Below are 16,206 nucleotides of genomic sequence, written 5' to 3' on the forward strand. Positions count from 1 at the left end.
CTAGAGTTTGCCTTTAGGTCGTCAACGATCGAGTTTTCGTGCAATTTTTTGTCATGATTTAATAGCTTCTGACATTTTTATCGGATATCCTTAAATGTTATTAGGTCTATAGGATTACCTTTTCTGCGGAATTTCACGGTCTTCAACCGTCGATAGCTCAGTTGGTAGAGCGGAGGACTGTAGAGGGCGTATGGCAAAGATATCCATAGGTCGCTGGTTCAAATCCAGCTTGACGGACGTCTTTCACCGTTTATAATAACAATTATTTTAATTAAAATATAATTTCGCGGTCTTCAACCGTTAATAGCTCAGTTGGTAGAGCGGTGGACTGTAGAGGGCGCGTGGCAAAGATATCCATACGTCACTGGTTCAAATACGGCTCGACGGACGTCATCACCGTTTATAATAACAATTACTTAAATGAAAATATAATTTCACGCTCTTTAACCGTCGATTGTTCATTTGGTAGAGCGGTGGACTTTAGAGGGCGAATAACAAAGATATCCATACGTCACTGGTTCAAATCGGGCTTGACGGACGTCTTTCACCAACAATTACTTTCATTAAAATATAATTTCACGGTCTTCAACCATCGATAGCTCAGTTGGTAGAGCGGTGGACTGTAGACGGCGAATGGCAAAGATATCCATAGGTCGCTGGTTCAAATCCGGCTCGACGGACGTCTTTCACCGTTTATAATAACAATTACTTTAATTAATATATAATTTCTCGCTTTTCAACCGTCGATAGCTCAGTTGGTAGAGTGGTGGACTGTAGACGGCGAATGGCAAAGATATCCATAGGTCGCTGGTTCAAATCCGGCTCGACGGACGTCTTTCACCGTTTAAAATAACAATTACTTTAATTAAAATATAATTTCATGCTCTTCAACCGTCGATAGCTCAGTTAGTAGAGCGGTGGACTGTAGAGGGCGCATGGCAAAGATATCTATACGTCACTGGTTCAAATCGGGCTTGACAGACGTCTTTCACCAACAATTACTTAATTTAAAATATAATTGCACGGTCTTCAACCGTCGATAGCTCAGTTGGTAGAGCGGTGGACTGTAGAGGGCCAATGGCAAAGATATCCATCGGTCGCTGGTTCAAATCCGGCTCGACGGACGTCGTTCACCGTTTATAAAAACAATTATTTTAATTAAAATATAATTTCACGGTTTTCAACCGTTGATAGCTCAGTTGGTAGAGCGGAGGACTGTAGAGGGCGTATGGCAAAGATATCCATAGGTCGCTGGTTCAAATCCAGCTTGACGGACGTCTTTCACCGTTTATAATAACAATTATTTTAATTAAAATATAATTTCGCGGTCTTCAACCGTTGATAGCTCAGTTGGTAGAGCGGTGGACTGTAGAGGGCGCGTGGCAAAGATATCCATACGTCACTGGTTCAAATACGGCTCGACGGACGTCATCACCGTTTATAATAACAATTACTTAAATGAAAATATAATTTCACGCTCTTTAACCGTCGATTGTTCATTTGGTAGAGCGGTGGACTTTAGAGGGCGAATAACAAAGATATCCATACGTCACTGGTTCAAATCGGGCTTGACGGACGTCTTTCACCAACAATTACTTTCATTAAAATATAATTTCACGGTCTTCAACCATCGATAGCTCAGTTGGTAGAGCGGTGGACTGTAGACGGCGAATGGCAAAGATATCCATAGGTCGCTGGTTCAAATCCGGCTCGACGGACGTCTTTCACCGTTTATAATAACAATTACTTTAATTAATATATAATTTCTCGCTTTTCAACCGTCGATAGCTCAGTTGGTAGAGTGGTGGACTGTAGACGGCGAATGGCAAAGATATCCATAGGTCGCTGGTTCAAATCCGGCTCGACGGACGTCTTTCACCGTTTAAAATAACAATTACTTTAATTAAAATATAATTTCATGCTCTTCAACCGTCGATAGCTCAGTTAGTAGAGCGGTGGACTGTAGAGGGCGCATGGCAAAGATATCTATACGTCACTGGTTCAAATCGGGCTTGACAGACGTCTTTCACCAACAATTACTTAATTTAAAATATAATTGCACGGTCTTCAACCGTCGATAGCTCAGTTGGTAGAGCGGTGGACTGTAGAGGGCCAATGGCAAAGATATCCATCGGTCGCTGGTTCAAATCCGGCTCGACGGACGTCGTTCACCGTTTATAAAAACAATTATTTTAATTAAAATATAATTTCACGGTTTTCAACCGTTGATAGCTCAGTTGGTAGAGCAGTGGACTGTAGACGGCGAATAGCAAAGATATCCATAGGTCGCTGGTTCAAATCCGGCTTGACGGAAGTCTTTCACCGTATATAACAAATGTTATATTAATTAAAATATAATTTATCGCTTTTCGCACCGTCGATAGCTCAGTTGGTAGAGCGGTGGACTGTAGAGGGCCAATGGCAAAGTTATCCATAGGTCGCTGGTTCAGATCCGGCTTGACGAACGTCTTTCACCGTTTATAACAAATGTTATATTAATTAAAATATAATTTCTCGCTTTTCAACCGTCGATAGCTCAGTTGGTAGAGCGCAGGACTGTAGAGGGCCAATGGCAAAGATATCCATAGGTCGCTGGTTCAAATCCGGCTTGACGGACGTCTTTCACCGTTTATAATAACAATTAGTTTAATTAAAATATAATTTCACGGTTTTCAACCGTCGATAGCTCAGTTGGTAGAGCGGTGGACTGTAGACGGCGAATGGCAAAGATATCCATCGGTCGCTGGTTCAAATCCGGCTCGACGGACGTCGTTCACCGTTTATAATAACAAATATTTTAATTAAAATATAATTTCACGGTTTTCAACCGTCGATAGCTCAGTTGGTAGAGCGGTGGACTGTAGATGGCCAATGGCAAAGATATCCATAGGTCGCTGGTTCAAATCCGGCTTGACGAACGTCTTTCACCGTTTATAACAAATGTTATATTAATTAAAATATAATTTATCGCTTTTCGAACCGTCGATAGCTCAGTTGGTAGAGCGGTGGACTGTAGAGGGCCAATGGCAAAGATATCCATCGGTCGCTGGTTCAAATCCGGCTCGACGGACGTCGTTCACCGTTTATAATAACAATTATTTTAATTAAAATATAATTTCACGGTTTTCAACCGTCGATAGTTCAGTTGGTAGAGCGGTGGACTGTAGACGGCGAATGGCAAAGATATCCATAGGTCGCTGGTTCAAATCCGGCTCGACGGACGTCTTTCACCGTTTATAACACATGTTATATTATTTAAAATATAATTTCATGGTTTTCAATCGTCGTTAGCTCAGTTGGTAGAGCGGTGGACTGTAGACGGCGAATGGCAACGATATCCATAGATCGCTGGTTCAAATCCGGCTCGACGGACGTCTTTCACCGTTTATAATAACAATTACTTTAATTTAAATATAATTTCACGCTCTTCTACCGTCGATATCTCAGTTGGTAGAGCGGAGCTCAGTTGGGGAGTTGCGTTCGAGCTTTTGGAGAGTGAAGGTCGTTCGATTTTGCACTCCGTGTTTTCGTCGCGTTAAGCCTAAGCGGGGTTTTTTGCCAATTTATTTTTATTTCTTTTATTATTCGTGCATTTAATTCAATAGTTGTTAATTTATTAATTTGGTAATCCCTCCTGGGTGTTTCTACCCAGGATGGACGCATTCAAGAGATCGGTTTTTATTGATTTTAAACGAAATCTACCAAGTTTTGAAGTTGTGTCTACGGCGGTGATTGCGAACTTTGGTCTCGATTGTGCTTCTGCTTTAGTTGTCTGTGATGAGGGAGGTTACATTCTCACCTTGAAGACTTTGGCCGATGTCACGGGCGTTATAGATTCGGGCTTGGATATTGATGGTGAGATATATGAAATTTCAAGCGTTTCTGCGAAGACTGTGACTGTCGCCTTTTCGGACTTACCTGAGTTTGTGACTGATGAAGCCGTTTTATCCAAATTAACGTCGCTTGGCTGTGAAATCAAGGGTCCGCTTGTGTGGCATAAAAAGGCATCATTCTATTGCGGACTTCGTACCGTTCGTGTTACCTTACCTGAGAGTCTGTCATCATTACCATATCGCTTACGAGTTGCCGATGCTGTTGGTCGAGAGAAGTTTTACGCTGTCCGACATGATTCTCAGTTGAAAATATGTAATAAGTGTTATTCTCCTGACCATATTTATCGCCATTGTCCTGATTTCAAGTGCTTTAAGTGCCAGAAGCAGGGACATGTTGTTCGGGAGTGTCCTTTATGGCCCCGGATGGCATCCCGTGATTTAGAAGCGGCGTCTGGCGGTGGTGGTGACGGTGAAGCGATGGTCGTCGATCCTGCCTCAGTCGCTATTCCTCAAGGTTCTCCGGTCCGGGCCGGTAGCGGTGAATCTTCCATCGTCGATGCCGGTGTCAAGTCTGATCCACGTCGGAGTGCTAAGCATTCGATGTCGTCCAGCGATGGCGATGTCGGTAAGAAGCTGTCTTCTTCTTCTGGCTCTGCTACGAAAGTTCAAAGGGTTCCCGTTGCTATGCGTCTGTACCCTTTCGAGGGTCATCGCCGGCCTGAGTGGTGGCCTAAGGAGGTTGCTTGGCCGCCATCTTCGGAGAACGAATATTTTGCTCGGGTGTGTCGGTATCAGGGTCAGCCTGTTACCAGTCCTCTGTATAAGGACTTTGTGATCCCGGATGATTACGGTTTCAAAGTATAAGTTACAAATTAATGGTGATGGATTTTATAACGGCTGCTTTCGATTTGGGCGAAAATTTTAGGAAAATCGTGCCGATTTTTGTAGGAGGGATCTACAGTTCTTTAAAATTCGCCACTCCCGCGCAATTAAATTAACGAGAATTACTCGTCCGCCGTTACATCGAAATTTATATTGTTCGGGATAACCGTGCTAATAAATTGAGGAGTTGAGTGAAAATAATACAGTTCAAGTAAATGCAATAAAGTCTTTATTTGGTCACACCTTAGTATCAATTTAAGTACTTTTCTACACTTATCTTATTGTAGCCACTGAATAATTATCGAAACATTAACATACACTTTTTCAGTATCACACTTTAAATGAAAAATAGTCTTACGTGGTTCTTCCGGTCGTTTACCTTCGGTCTTGACCACGCACTCAACATAATATGGTCCAACACAATAACGTTAAATAATTCACTTGACTTGAACAAAACACATGGACTCTCCGAACTTTGGTCTCGGCTCTCGTTTCACCAGCCCCTCTGGGCAGTCCGACAGCCTCTCGTGTCGTCTCTGACACTTTATTCTCCCCCTAGAAATTTCAGTACCGTTACCAAAGTCTCCAGCGTAGTCAACTGTAGGTTTTCGAGCCTCAGTTGATGGTGAGGGCATATTGATGACAGTTTCACGTTCTAGAATTTGTTTTTCTGATGACTTTGTAGTAGGAGTTTCTACATAAGTATCAGTCTCTGGTTTTCGTTCGCGACGTAGATTGTCCGAAGAGTATGGATTGATTTGGGCTATTGAACTAGTAGGAAAGTCCAAAAGTTGATTTTCAGAATCCGTTACTTTAGTTTGGTGAATCGTCGTAGTTTGGACTCGATCCAGAACTATTGGATCCTCTGCAATTGTTTCACTCATTATCGGCGAGTGGGTTTCATGAGGCGTCTGGTCATCTCTCGGGTTACTGAGTTCTGGTCTGGCTCCTAGTACAACGCCCGCTTGAATTAGGGTAGGTGGTGGCTGCTGGTTTTCTTTAATGGTAGTCCTCCCTTCAACCTGAGACGGCTCCTGTAGTACCATTATACTGGTTATTGGCAATTCAGGTTCTGAATTCCTTTGGAAACCTGTTGGTATAGTGGGCGTAGGGTGAGGTGGAACCAACTCCATTTGTTGATTGGACATTTCTTGGAGGGAAGAAATTCGTGGGTCCCCGTTTGCTTGTATTGGCTTTGCATTCTCTGGGCAGTAGCGACTGTAGTACTCAGTTGATCCACATCGATAGCAGGCTCCAGCTACTCTAGGCGGTCTTTGCAATTGTTGGTTAGTAGTATACCCAATTTGTGGCCTGGTCCTTGCCGAGGGTTGGTAAGGCTCAGGACCTCCAAATGCTTGAACGATCGGTTCAGCATTCATGACGGCCATCTGTAAATCTCGTAAGGTATACATTGTATTAGATTGTAATAAAGCATTATATTTTGGTAAGAGACCCATTCGAATTTGTTGTATAATCATGACTTCCGAGGGACGATTAGTATCGGATAGCTGATTATATAAGGCTATCAACTTTTCGACATACGTCTCTGCCAATTCTCCCTCTTTTTGTCTGGACTCGTAAATGCGACACCAGATTTTATTATTATAGAAGCCTGTGAGAAATTGCTGGTCAAAGAGGATTTCAAATTCTCTCCAGGACTGTATCAGAGCCCTATTTCTACGGTACCAGGTCTTGGCTTGACCTTCCAATAGTAGTGGTAGGATTCTAATTAGATCATCTTCGGATATGCGCATGGCATCTTGGTATTCGAGTAAACTATCTTTAAAGTCTTTAGGATCGGAATGTTCATCTCCACTAAATTTAATATGAGGGATTTTAGGTGGTCTTGAAACAGGTATTTGCCAATAACTTTGACTAGGGGCAACTGATGGCTGTAGTAATTGTGGTTGATTTTGGATTGGTACAACAGGGGGTATAACCGGTCTATTATGGGCTGAGTATTGCGGGTTGCCTAAATAGCTTGATACATTACTAGTTCTAGGGATAGACGTGGGATATACTAATAGTGTTTGAAACGTTGCTTTATTTTTTTATTTCTCACTATTGTTTAATCAATATTATCTAATCGTTTTTCTTTCTTTATCGATGTTCATTTTCGCGACCGATTTTTCAAATGTTACTTCGTATTTTTTTCTTGTTCTATTATCTTGTTGCATTTCGCTTTTTGTACCATACACGCGTCGTTAATTTTTTTAATGATATAATTAAAAAAAAAAAAGGCGGTGGACTGTAGACGGCGAATGGCAAAGATATCCATAGGTCGCTGGTTCAAATCCGGCTTGACGGATGTCTTTCACCGTTTATAATAACAATTATTTTAATTAAAATATAATTTCGTGGGTCTCAACCGTCGATAGCTCAGTTGGTAGAGCGGTGGACTGTAGAGGGCGAATTACTGAGATATCCATAGGTCGCTGGTTCAAATCCGGCTCGATGGACTTCTTTCACCATTTATAATAACAATTATTTTAAATAAAATATAATTTCACTGCTCTCAACCGTCGATATCTCAGTTGGTTGAGCGGTGGACTGTAGACGGCGAATGGCAAAGATATCCATAGATCGCTGATTCAAATCCGGCTCGACGGACGTCTTTCACCGTTTATAATAACAATTATTTTAATTAAAATATAATTTAACGGGTTTCAACCGTCGATAGCTCAGTTGGTAGAGCGGTGGACTGTAGAGGGCCAATGGCAAAGATATCCATAGGTCGCTGGTTCAAATCCGGCTCGACGGACATCTTTCACCGTTTATAATAACAATTATTTTTAATTAAAATATAATTTCACGGTCTTCAACCGTCGATAGCTCAGTTGGTAGAGCGTTGGACTGTAGACGGCGAATAGCAAAGATATCCATAGGTCGCTGGTTCAAATCCGGCTCGACGGACGTCTTTCACCGTTTATTATAACAATTATTTTAATTAAAATATAATTTCATGGTCTTTAACCGTCGATAGCTCAGTTGGTAGAGCGGTGGACGGTAGAGGGCGAGTGGCAAAGTTATCCATAGGTCACGGGTTCAAATCGGGCAAGACGGACTTCTTTCACCGTTTATAATAACAATTACTTAAGTTAAAATATAATTTCATGGTCTGCAACCGTCGATAGCTCAGTTGGTAGAGCGGTGGACTGTAGACGGCGAATGGCAAAGATATCCATAGGTCGCTGGTTCAAATCCGGCTCGACGGACGTCTTTCACCGTTTATAATAACAATTATTTTAATTAAAATATAATTTCGCGGTTTTCAACCGTCGATATCTCAGTTGGTAGAGCGGTGGACTTTAGAGGGCGAATGGCAAAGATATCCATACGTCACTGGTTCAAATCGGGCTCGACGGACGTCTTTCACCGTTTATAATAACAATTATTTTAAATAAAATATAATTTCACTGCTCTCAACCGTCGATATCTCAGTTGGTAGAGCGGTGGACTGTAGAGGGCGAATTACAAAGATATCCATAGATCGCTGGTTCAAATCCGGCTCGACGGACGTCTTTCACCGTTTATAATAACAATTATTTTAATTAAAATATAATTTAACGGGTTTCAACCGTCGATAGCTCAGTTGGTAGAGCGGTGGACTGTAGAGGGCCAATGGTCAAAGATATCCATAGGTCGCTGGTTCAAATCCGGCTCGACGGACATCTTTCACCGTTAATAATAACAATTATTTTTAATTAAAATATAATTTCACGGTCTTCAACCGTCGATAGCTCAGTTGGTAGAGCGGTGGACTGTAGACGGCGAATAGCAGAGATATCCATAGGTCGCTGGTTCAAATCCGGCTCGACGGACGTCTTTCACCGTTTATAATAACAATTATTTTAATTAAAATATAATTTAACGGGTTTCAACCGTCGATAGCTCAGTTGGTAGAGCGGTGGACTGTAGAGGGCCAATGGTCAAAGATATCCATAGGTCGCTGGTTCAAATCCGGCTCGACGGACATCTTTCACCGTTAATAATAACAATTATTTTTAATTAAAATATAATTTCACGGTCTTCAACCGTCGATAGCTCAGTTGGTAGAGCGGTGGACTGTAGACGGCGAATAGCAAAGATATCCATAGGTCGCTGGTTCAAATCCGGCTCGACGGACGTCTTTCACCGTTTATTATAACAATTATTTTAATTAAAATATAATTTCATGGTCGTTAACCGTCGATAGCTCAGTTGGTAGAGCGGTGGACTTTATAGGGCGAATGGCAAAGATATCCATACGTCACTGGTTCAAATCGGGCTCGACGGACTTCTTTCACCGTTTATAATAACAATTACTTAAATTAAAATATAATTTAATGGTCTGCCACCGTCGATAGCTCTGTTGGTAGAGCGGTGGACTGTAGACGGCGAATGGCAAAGATATCCATAGATCGCTGGTTCAAATCCGGCTCGACGGACGTCTTTCACCGTTTATAATAACAATTATTTTAATTAAAATATAATTTAACGGGTTTCAACCGTCGATAGCTCAGTTGGTAGAGCGGTGGACTGTAGACGGCGAATGGCAAAGATATCCAAAGGTCGCTGGTTCAAATCCGGCTCGACGGACGTCTTTCACCGTTTATTATAACAATTATTTTAATTAAAATATAATTTCATGGTCTTTTACCGTCGATAGCTCAGTTGGTAGAGCGGTGGACTTTAGAGGGCGAATGGCAAAGATATCCATTCGTCACTGGTTCAAATCGGGCTCGACGGACTTCTTTCACCGTTTATAATAACAATTACTTTAATTAAAATGTAATTTCACGCTCTTTAACCGTCGATAGTTCAGTTGGTAGAGCGGTGGACTGTAGAGGGCGCATGGCAAAGATATCTATACGTCACTGGTTCAAATCCGGCTCGACGGACGTCTTTCACCGTTTATAATAACAATTATTTTAATTAAAATATAATTTAACGGGTTTCAACCGTCGATAGCTCAGTTGGTAGAGCGGTGGACTGTAGACGGCGAATAGCAAAGATATCCAAAGGTCGCTGGTTCAAATCCGGCTCGACGGACGTCTTTCACCGTTTATTATAACAATTATTTTAATTAAAATATAATTTCATGGTCTTTAACCGTCGATAGCTCAGTTGGTAGAGCGGTGGACTTTAGAGGGCGAATGGCAAAGATATCCATTCGTCACTGGTTCAAATCGGGCTCGACGGACTTCTTTCACCGTTTATAATAACAATTACTTTAATTAAAATGTAATTTCACGCTCTTTAACCGTCGATAGTTCAGTTGGTAGAGCGGTGGACTGTAGAGGGCGCATGGCAAAGATATCTATACGTCACTGGTTCAAATCCGGCTCGACGGACGTCTTTCACCGTTTATAATAACAATTATTTTAATTAAAATATAATTTCACGGTTTTCAACCGTCGATAGCTCAGTTGGTAGAGCGGTGGACTGTAGACGGCGAATGGCAAAGATATCCATAGGTCGCTGGTTCAAATCCGGCTCGACGGACGTCTTTCATCGTTTACAATAATGATAATTTTAATTGAAATATAATTTTACTCTCTTTTACCGTCGATAGCTCAGTTTGTAGAGCGGTGGACTGTAGAGGGCGAGTGGTAAAGTTATCCGTAGGTCGCTGGTTCAAATCCGGCTCGACGGACGTTTTTCATCGTTTATAATAATGATTATTTTAATTAAAATATGTTTTCATGTTGTTCAACTGATGATAGCTCAGTTGGTAGAGTGGTGAACTGTAAAGGGCGAGTGGCAAAGATATCCATAGGTCGCTGGTTCAAATCCGGGTCGACGAACGTCTTTCATCGTTTATAATATTGATTATTTTATTTTAAATATAACTTCACGCTGTTCAACTGTTGATAGCTCAGTTGTAAGAGTGATGGACTGTAGAGGGCGAGTGGCAAAGTTTTCCGTAGATCGCTGGTTCAAATCCGGCTCGATGGACGTCTTTCATCGTTTATAATACTGATTATTTTAATTGAAATATAATTTTACTCTCTTTTACCGTCGATAGCTCAGTTGGTAGAGCGGTGAACTGTAGAGGGCGAGTGGCAAAGTTATCCATAGGTCGCTGGTTCAAATCCGGCTCGACGGACGTCTTTCATCGTTTATAATAATGATTATTTTAAATAAAATATAATTTCACTGCTCTCAACCGTCGATATCTCAGTTGGTAGAGCGGTGGACTGTAGAGGGCGAATTACAAAGATATCCATAGATCGCTGGTTCAAATCCGGCTCGACGGACGTCTTTCACCGTTTATAATAACAATTATTTTAATTAAAATATAATTTCATGCGTCTCAACCGTCGATAGCTCAGTTGGTAGAGCGGTGGACTGTAGAGGGCGAATTACTGAGATAGCCATAGGTCGCTGGTTCAAATCCGGCTCGACGGACGTCTTTCACCGTTTATAATAACAATTACTTTAATTAAAATATAATTTCACGCTCTTTAACCGTCGATAGCTCAGTTGGTAGAGCGGTGGACTGTAGAGGGCCAATGGCAAATATATCCATAGGTCGCTGGTTCAAATCCGTTTCGACGGACTTCTTTCACCGTTTATAATAACAATTACTTTAGTTATAATATAATTTCCCGTTCTTCTTGTCGATAGCTCAGTTGGTAGAACGGTGGACTGTAGACGGCGAATAGCAAAGATATCCATAGGTCGCTGGTTCAAATCCGGCTCGACGGACGTCTTTCACCGTTTATAATTACAATTATTTTAATTAAAATATAATTTCACGGTTTTCAACCGTCGATAGCTCAGTTGGTAGAGCGGTGGACTGTAGAGGGCCAATGGCAAATATATCCATAGGTCGCTGGTTCAAATCCGTTTCGACGGACTTCTTTCACCGTTTATAATAACAATTACTTTAATTATAATATAATTTCCCGTTCTTCTTGTCGATAGCTCAGTTGGTAGAACGGTGGACTGTAGAGGGCGAGTGGCAAAGATATCCATACGTCACTGGTTCAAATCGGGCTCGACGGACTTCTTTCACCGTTTATAATAACAATTATTTTAATTAAAATATAATTTCACGGTTTTCAACCGTCGATAGCTCAGTTGGTAGAGCGGTGGACTGTAGACGGCGAATAGCAAAGATATAAATAGGTCGCTGGTTCAAATCCGGCTCGACGGACGTCTTTCACCGTTTATAATTACAATTATTTTAATTAAAATATAATTTCACGGTTTTCAACCGTCGATAGCTCAGTTGGTAGAGCGGTGGACTGTAGACGGCGAATAGCAAAGATATCCATAGGTCGCTGGTTCAAATCCGGCTCGACGGACGTCTTTCACCGTTTATTATAACAATTATTTTAATTGAAATATAATTTTACTCTCTTTTACCGTCGATAGCTCAGTTGGTAGAGCGGTGAACTGTAGAGGGCGAGTGGCAAAGATATCCATACGTCACTGGTTCAAATCGGGCTCGACGGACTTCTTTCACCGTTTATAATAACAATTACTTAAATTAAAATATAATTTCATGGTCTGCAACCGTCGATAGCTCAGTTGGTAGAGCGGTGGACTGTAGACGGCGAATGGCAAAGATATCCATAGGTCACTGGTTCAAATACGGCTTGACGGACGTCTTTCACCGTATATAACAAATGTTATATTAATTAAAATATAATCTCTCGCTTTTCAACCGTCGATAGCTCAGTTGGTAGAGCGGTGGACTGTAGACGGCGAATGGCAAAGATATCCATAGGTCGCTGGTTCAAATCCGGCTCGACGGACGTCTTTCACCGTTTATAATAACAATTACTTTAATTAAAATATAATTTCACGCTCTTTAACCGTCGATAGTTCAGTTGGTAGAGCGGTGGACTGTAGAGGGCGCATGGCAAAGATATCTACACGTCACTGGTTCAAATACCGGCTCGACGGACGTCTTTCACCGTTTATAATAACAATTACTTTAATTAAAATATAATTTCACGCTCTTTAACCGTCGATAGTTCAGTTGGTAGAGCGGTGGACTGTAGAGGGCGCATGGCAAAGATATCTATACGTCACTGGTTCAAATCCGGCTCTACGGACGTCTTTCACCGTTTATAATAACAATTATTTTAATTAAAATATAATTTTACGGTTTTAACCGTCGGTAGCTCAGTTGGTAGAGCGGTGGAATTTAGAGGGCGAATGGCAAAGATATCCATACGTCACTGGTTCAAATCGGGCTCGACGGACTTCTTTCACCGTTTATAATAACAATTACTTAAATTAAAATATAATTTCTCGCTTTTCAACCGTCGATAGCTCAGTTGGTAGAGCGGTGGACTGTAGAGGGCCAATGGCAAAGATGTCCATAGGTCGCTGGTTCAAATCCGGCTCGATGGACATCATTCACCGTTTATTATAACAATTATTTTAATTAAAATATAATTTCCTGGTTTTCAACCGTCGATAGCTCAGTTGGTAGAACGGTGGTTATCAACCGTCGATAGCTCAGTTGGTAGAACGGTGGACTGTAGAGGGCGAATTACAAAGATATCCATAGGTCGCTGGTTCAAATCCGTCTCGACGGACGTCTTTCACCGTTTATAATAACAATTATTTTAATTAAAATATAATGTCACGGTTTTCAACCGTCGATAGCTCAGTTGGTAGAGCGGTGGACTGTAGACCGCGAATGGCAAAGTTATCCATAGGTCGCTGGTTCAAATCCGGCTCGACGGACGTTTTTCATCGTTTATAATAATGATTATTTTAATTAAAATATGTTTTCATGCTGTTCAACTGATGATAGCTCAGTTGGTAGAGTGGTGGACTGTAGAGGGCGAATGGCAAAGTTATCCGTAGGTCGCTGGTTCAAATCCGGCTCGACGGACTTCTTTCACCGTTTATAATAACAATTTTTTTAATTAAAATATAATTTCCTGGTTTTCAACCGTCGATAGCTCAGTTGGTAGAGCGGTGGACTGTAGACGGCGAATGGCAAAGTTATCCATAGGTCGCTGGTTCAAATCCGGCTCGACGGACGTCTTCCATCGTTTATAATACTGATTATTTTAATTGAAATATAATTTTTCTCTCTTTTACCGTCGATAGCTCAGTTGGTAGAGCGGTGGACTGTAGAGGGCGAGTGGCAAAGTTATCCGTAGGTCGCTGGTTCAAATCCGGCTCGACGGACTTCTTTCACCGTTTATAATAACAATTTTTTTAATTAAAATATAATTTCCTGGTTTTCAACCGTCGATAGCTCAGTTGGTAGAGCGGTGGACTGTAGACGGCGAATGGCAAAGTTATCCATAGGTCGCTGGTTCAAATCCGGCTCGACGGACGTCTTCCATCGTTTATAATACTGATTATTTTAATTGAAATATAATTTTTCTCTCTTTTACCGTCGATAGCTCAGTTGGTAGAGCGGTGGACTGCAGAGGGCGAGTGGCAAAGTTATCCGTAGGTCGCTGGTTCAAATCCGGCTCGACGGACTTCTTTCACCGTTTATAATAACAATTTTTTTAATTAAAATATAATTTCCTGGTTTTCAACCGTCGATAGCTCAGTTGGTAGAGCGGTGGACTGTAGACGGCGAATGGCAAAGTTATCCATAGGTCGCTGGTTCAAATCCGGCTCGACGGACGTCTTCCATCGTTTATAATACTGATTATTTTAATTGAAATATAATTTTTCTCTCTTTTACCGTCGATAGCTCAGTTGGTAGAGCGGTGGACTGTAGAGGGCGAGTGTCAAAGTTATCCGAAGGTCGCTGGTTCAAATCCGGCTCGACGGACGTCTTTCATCGTTTATAATAATGATTATTTTAATTGAAATATAATTTTACTCTCTTTTACCGTCGATAGCTCAGTTGGTAGAGCGGTGGACTGTAGAGGGCGAGTGGCAAAGTTATCCATAGGTCGCTGGTTCAAATCCGGCTCGACGGACGTTTTTCATCGTTTATAATAATGATTATTTTAATTAAAATATGTTTTCATGCTGTTCAACTGATGATAGCTCAGTTGGTAGAGTGGTGGACTGTAAAGGGCGAGTGGCAAAGACATCCATAGGGCGCTGGTTCAAATCCGGGTCGACGAACGTCTTTCATCGTTTATAATATTGCTTATTTTAATTAAAATATAATTTTATCTCTTTTACCGTCGATAGCTCAGTTGGTAGAGCGGTGGACGGTAGAGGGCGAGTGGCAAAGTTATCCATAGGTCGCTGGTTCAAATCCGGCTCGACGGACGTCTTTCATCGTTTATAATAATGATAATTTTAATTGAAATATAATTTTACTCACTTTTACCGTCGATAGCTCAGTTTGTAGAGCGGTGGACTGTAGAGGGCGAGTGGTAAAGTTATCCATAGGTCGCTGGTTCAAATCCGGCTCGACGGACGTCCTTCATCGTTTATAATAATGATTATTTTAATTGAAATATAATTATACTCTCTTTTACCGTCGATAGCTCAGTTGGTAGAGCGGTGGACTGTAGTGGGCGAGTGGTAAAGTTATCCATAGGTCGCTGGTTCAAATCCGGCTCGACAGACGTCCTTCATCGTTTATAATAATGATTATTTTAATTGAAATATAATTATACTCTCTTTTACCGTCGATAGCTCAGTTGGTAGAGCGGTGGACGGTAGAGGGCGAGTGACAAAGTTATCCATAGGTCGCTGGTTCAAATCCGGCTCGACGGACGTCTTTCATCGTTTATAATAATGATAATTTTAATTGAAATATAATTTTACTCCCTTTTACCGTCGATAGCTCAGTTTGTAGAGCGGTGGACTGTAGAGGGCGAGTGGCAAAGATATCCATAGGTCGCTGGTTCAAATCCGGGTCGACGAACGTCTTTCATCGTTTATATTATTGATTATTTTGTTTTAAATATAACTTCACGCTGTTCAACTGTTGATAGCTCAATTGTAAGCGTGATGGACTGTAGAGGGCGAGTGGCAAAGTTTTCCGTAGGTCACTGGTTCAAATCCGGCTCGATGGACGTCTTTCATCGTTTATAATACTGATTATTTTAATTGAAATATAATTTTACTCTCTTTTACCGTCGATAGCTCAGTTGGTAGAGCGGTGGACTGTAGAGGGCGAGTGGCAAAGTTATCCATTGGTCGCTGGTTCAAATCCGGCTCGACGGACGTCTTTCATCGTTTATAATAATGATAATTTTAATTGAAATATAATTATATTCTCTTTTACCGTCGATAGCTCAGTTGGTAGAGCGGTGGTCTGGAGAGGGCGAGTGGCAAAGTTATCCATAGATCGCTGGTTCAAATCCGGCTCGACGGACGTCTTTCATCGTTTCTAATATTGATTATTTTAATTGAAATATAATTTTACTATCTCTTACCGTCGATAGCTCAGTTGGTAGAGCGGTGGACTGTAGAGGGGCTGCTAGGTTTGGTAGTGAACGGTTCGTCTTTTTTCGCTCCGTTTTCGCTAAGCCTGTTTGCCGCCTTTAAGTTGTTATTTTAGTTCAAGTTTTTTTTTCTTCTCTGTTAAAACCTTTTTTATCTAGTTTCGGTT

General features: G+C 41.4%; 34 non-coding genes across 34 annotated transcripts; all 34 read left to right on the forward strand.

The window, feature by feature from the left end:
* Positions 1-589: 589 nt before the first annotated feature.
* TRNAY-GUA (transfer RNA tyrosine (anticodon GUA)) lies at positions 590-680 on the forward strand. Its single transcript is given in 2 exon segments — positions 590-626; positions 645-680. It is a non-coding gene; the product is annotated as a tRNA-Tyr (tRNA).
* Positions 681-740: 60 nt separating this feature from the next.
* On the forward strand, positions 741-831 carry TRNAY-GUA (transfer RNA tyrosine (anticodon GUA)). The gene is given in 2 exon segments: positions 741-777; positions 796-831. It is a non-coding gene; the product is annotated as a tRNA-Tyr (tRNA).
* A 202-nt stretch (positions 832-1,033) lies between these two features.
* On the forward strand, positions 1,034-1,124 carry TRNAY-GUA (transfer RNA tyrosine (anticodon GUA)). The gene is given in 2 exon segments: positions 1,034-1,070; positions 1,089-1,124. It is a non-coding gene; the product is annotated as a tRNA-Tyr (tRNA).
* A 503-nt stretch (positions 1,125-1,627) lies between these two features.
* On the forward strand, positions 1,628-1,718 carry TRNAY-GUA (transfer RNA tyrosine (anticodon GUA)). The gene is given in 2 exon segments: positions 1,628-1,664; positions 1,683-1,718. It is a non-coding gene; the product is annotated as a tRNA-Tyr (tRNA).
* Positions 1,719-1,778: 60 nt separating this feature from the next.
* On the forward strand, positions 1,779-1,869 carry TRNAY-GUA (transfer RNA tyrosine (anticodon GUA)). The gene is given in 2 exon segments: positions 1,779-1,815; positions 1,834-1,869. It is a non-coding gene; the product is annotated as a tRNA-Tyr (tRNA).
* A 202-nt stretch (positions 1,870-2,071) lies between these two features.
* On the forward strand, positions 2,072-2,162 carry TRNAY-GUA (transfer RNA tyrosine (anticodon GUA)). Its single transcript is given in 2 exon segments — positions 2,072-2,108; positions 2,127-2,162. It is a non-coding gene; the product is annotated as a tRNA-Tyr (tRNA).
* A 60-nt stretch (positions 2,163-2,222) lies between these two features.
* Positions 2,223-2,313, forward strand: TRNAY-GUA (transfer RNA tyrosine (anticodon GUA)). The gene is given in 2 exon segments: positions 2,223-2,259; positions 2,278-2,313. It is a non-coding gene; the product is annotated as a tRNA-Tyr (tRNA).
* A 363-nt stretch (positions 2,314-2,676) lies between these two features.
* Positions 2,677-2,767, forward strand: TRNAY-GUA (transfer RNA tyrosine (anticodon GUA)). The gene is given in 2 exon segments: positions 2,677-2,713; positions 2,732-2,767. It is a non-coding gene; the product is annotated as a tRNA-Tyr (tRNA).
* Positions 2,768-2,979: 212 nt separating this feature from the next.
* Positions 2,980-3,070, forward strand: TRNAY-GUA (transfer RNA tyrosine (anticodon GUA)). Its single transcript is given in 2 exon segments — positions 2,980-3,016; positions 3,035-3,070. It is a non-coding gene; the product is annotated as a tRNA-Tyr (tRNA).
* Positions 3,071-3,130: 60 nt separating this feature from the next.
* TRNAY-GUA (transfer RNA tyrosine (anticodon GUA)) lies at positions 3,131-3,221 on the forward strand. Its single transcript is given in 2 exon segments — positions 3,131-3,167; positions 3,186-3,221. It is a non-coding gene; the product is annotated as a tRNA-Tyr (tRNA).
* A 3,862-nt stretch (positions 3,222-7,083) lies between these two features.
* Positions 7,084-7,174, forward strand: TRNAY-GUA (transfer RNA tyrosine (anticodon GUA)). The gene is given in 2 exon segments: positions 7,084-7,120; positions 7,139-7,174. It is a non-coding gene; the product is annotated as a tRNA-Tyr (tRNA).
* A 211-nt stretch (positions 7,175-7,385) lies between these two features.
* Positions 7,386-7,476, forward strand: TRNAY-GUA (transfer RNA tyrosine (anticodon GUA)). Its single transcript is given in 2 exon segments — positions 7,386-7,422; positions 7,441-7,476. It is a non-coding gene; the product is annotated as a tRNA-Tyr (tRNA).
* A 61-nt stretch (positions 7,477-7,537) lies between these two features.
* Positions 7,538-7,628, forward strand: TRNAY-GUA (transfer RNA tyrosine (anticodon GUA)). The gene is given in 2 exon segments: positions 7,538-7,574; positions 7,593-7,628. It is a non-coding gene; the product is annotated as a tRNA-Tyr (tRNA).
* Positions 7,629-7,839: 211 nt separating this feature from the next.
* Positions 7,840-7,930, forward strand: TRNAY-GUA (transfer RNA tyrosine (anticodon GUA)). Its single transcript is given in 2 exon segments — positions 7,840-7,876; positions 7,895-7,930. It is a non-coding gene; the product is annotated as a tRNA-Tyr (tRNA).
* A 362-nt stretch (positions 7,931-8,292) lies between these two features.
* TRNAY-GUA (transfer RNA tyrosine (anticodon GUA)) lies at positions 8,293-8,384 on the forward strand. Its single transcript is given in 2 exon segments — positions 8,293-8,329; positions 8,349-8,384. It is a non-coding gene; the product is annotated as a tRNA-Tyr (tRNA).
* Positions 8,385-8,445: 61 nt separating this feature from the next.
* Positions 8,446-8,536, forward strand: TRNAY-GUA (transfer RNA tyrosine (anticodon GUA)). Its single transcript is given in 2 exon segments — positions 8,446-8,482; positions 8,501-8,536. It is a non-coding gene; the product is annotated as a tRNA-Tyr (tRNA).
* Positions 8,537-8,596: 60 nt separating this feature from the next.
* On the forward strand, positions 8,597-8,688 carry TRNAY-GUA (transfer RNA tyrosine (anticodon GUA)). Its single transcript is given in 2 exon segments — positions 8,597-8,633; positions 8,653-8,688. It is a non-coding gene; the product is annotated as a tRNA-Tyr (tRNA).
* A 61-nt stretch (positions 8,689-8,749) lies between these two features.
* TRNAY-GUA (transfer RNA tyrosine (anticodon GUA)) lies at positions 8,750-8,840 on the forward strand. Its single transcript is given in 2 exon segments — positions 8,750-8,786; positions 8,805-8,840. It is a non-coding gene; the product is annotated as a tRNA-Tyr (tRNA).
* Positions 8,841-9,202: 362 nt separating this feature from the next.
* Positions 9,203-9,293, forward strand: TRNAY-GUA (transfer RNA tyrosine (anticodon GUA)). Its single transcript is given in 2 exon segments — positions 9,203-9,239; positions 9,258-9,293. It is a non-coding gene; the product is annotated as a tRNA-Tyr (tRNA).
* Positions 9,294-9,655: 362 nt separating this feature from the next.
* Positions 9,656-9,746, forward strand: TRNAY-GUA (transfer RNA tyrosine (anticodon GUA)). Its single transcript is given in 2 exon segments — positions 9,656-9,692; positions 9,711-9,746. It is a non-coding gene; the product is annotated as a tRNA-Tyr (tRNA).
* Positions 9,747-10,108: 362 nt separating this feature from the next.
* On the forward strand, positions 10,109-10,199 carry TRNAY-GUA (transfer RNA tyrosine (anticodon GUA)). Its single transcript is given in 2 exon segments — positions 10,109-10,145; positions 10,164-10,199. It is a non-coding gene; the product is annotated as a tRNA-Tyr (tRNA).
* Positions 10,200-10,712: 513 nt separating this feature from the next.
* TRNAY-GUA (transfer RNA tyrosine (anticodon GUA)) lies at positions 10,713-10,803 on the forward strand. The gene is given in 2 exon segments: positions 10,713-10,749; positions 10,768-10,803. It is a non-coding gene; the product is annotated as a tRNA-Tyr (tRNA).
* Positions 10,804-11,916: 1,113 nt separating this feature from the next.
* Positions 11,917-12,007, forward strand: TRNAY-GUA (transfer RNA tyrosine (anticodon GUA)). The gene is given in 2 exon segments: positions 11,917-11,953; positions 11,972-12,007. It is a non-coding gene; the product is annotated as a tRNA-Tyr (tRNA).
* A 362-nt stretch (positions 12,008-12,369) lies between these two features.
* TRNAY-GUA (transfer RNA tyrosine (anticodon GUA)) lies at positions 12,370-12,460 on the forward strand. The gene is given in 2 exon segments: positions 12,370-12,406; positions 12,425-12,460. It is a non-coding gene; the product is annotated as a tRNA-Tyr (tRNA).
* An 852-nt stretch (positions 12,461-13,312) lies between these two features.
* On the forward strand, positions 13,313-13,403 carry TRNAY-GUA (transfer RNA tyrosine (anticodon GUA)). The gene is given in 2 exon segments: positions 13,313-13,349; positions 13,368-13,403. It is a non-coding gene; the product is annotated as a tRNA-Tyr (tRNA).
* A 211-nt stretch (positions 13,404-13,614) lies between these two features.
* Positions 13,615-13,705, forward strand: TRNAY-GUA (transfer RNA tyrosine (anticodon GUA)). The gene is given in 2 exon segments: positions 13,615-13,651; positions 13,670-13,705. It is a non-coding gene; the product is annotated as a tRNA-Tyr (tRNA).
* A 60-nt stretch (positions 13,706-13,765) lies between these two features.
* TRNAY-GUA (transfer RNA tyrosine (anticodon GUA)) lies at positions 13,766-13,856 on the forward strand. Its single transcript is given in 2 exon segments — positions 13,766-13,802; positions 13,821-13,856. It is a non-coding gene; the product is annotated as a tRNA-Tyr (tRNA).
* A 60-nt stretch (positions 13,857-13,916) lies between these two features.
* Positions 13,917-14,007, forward strand: TRNAY-GUA (transfer RNA tyrosine (anticodon GUA)). Its single transcript is given in 2 exon segments — positions 13,917-13,953; positions 13,972-14,007. It is a non-coding gene; the product is annotated as a tRNA-Tyr (tRNA).
* Positions 14,008-14,067: 60 nt separating this feature from the next.
* Positions 14,068-14,158, forward strand: TRNAC-GCA (transfer RNA cysteine (anticodon GCA)). Its single transcript is given in 2 exon segments — positions 14,068-14,104; positions 14,123-14,158. It is a non-coding gene; the product is annotated as a tRNA-Cys (tRNA).
* A 60-nt stretch (positions 14,159-14,218) lies between these two features.
* Positions 14,219-14,309, forward strand: TRNAY-GUA (transfer RNA tyrosine (anticodon GUA)). Its single transcript is given in 2 exon segments — positions 14,219-14,255; positions 14,274-14,309. It is a non-coding gene; the product is annotated as a tRNA-Tyr (tRNA).
* Positions 14,310-14,520: 211 nt separating this feature from the next.
* TRNAY-GUA (transfer RNA tyrosine (anticodon GUA)) lies at positions 14,521-14,611 on the forward strand. Its single transcript is given in 2 exon segments — positions 14,521-14,557; positions 14,576-14,611. It is a non-coding gene; the product is annotated as a tRNA-Tyr (tRNA).
* A 512-nt stretch (positions 14,612-15,123) lies between these two features.
* Positions 15,124-15,214, forward strand: TRNAY-GUA (transfer RNA tyrosine (anticodon GUA)). The gene is given in 2 exon segments: positions 15,124-15,160; positions 15,179-15,214. It is a non-coding gene; the product is annotated as a tRNA-Tyr (tRNA).
* A 513-nt stretch (positions 15,215-15,727) lies between these two features.
* On the forward strand, positions 15,728-15,818 carry TRNAY-GUA (transfer RNA tyrosine (anticodon GUA)). Its single transcript is given in 2 exon segments — positions 15,728-15,764; positions 15,783-15,818. It is a non-coding gene; the product is annotated as a tRNA-Tyr (tRNA).
* A 60-nt stretch (positions 15,819-15,878) lies between these two features.
* TRNAS-GGA (transfer RNA serine (anticodon GGA)) lies at positions 15,879-15,969 on the forward strand. Its single transcript is given in 2 exon segments — positions 15,879-15,915; positions 15,934-15,969. It is a non-coding gene; the product is annotated as a tRNA-Ser (tRNA).
* The last annotated feature ends 237 nt before the right edge of the window (positions 15,970-16,206 follow it).

The sequence above is a fragment of the Leiobunum rupestre genome, chromosome 11 (genome assembly GCF_980474605.1).
Source record: "Leiobunum rupestre chromosome 11, qqLeiRupe1.1.hap1, whole genome shotgun sequence".
NCBI classification, from domain to species: domain Eukaryota; kingdom Metazoa; phylum Arthropoda; class Arachnida; order Opiliones; family Sclerosomatidae; genus Leiobunum; species Leiobunum rupestre.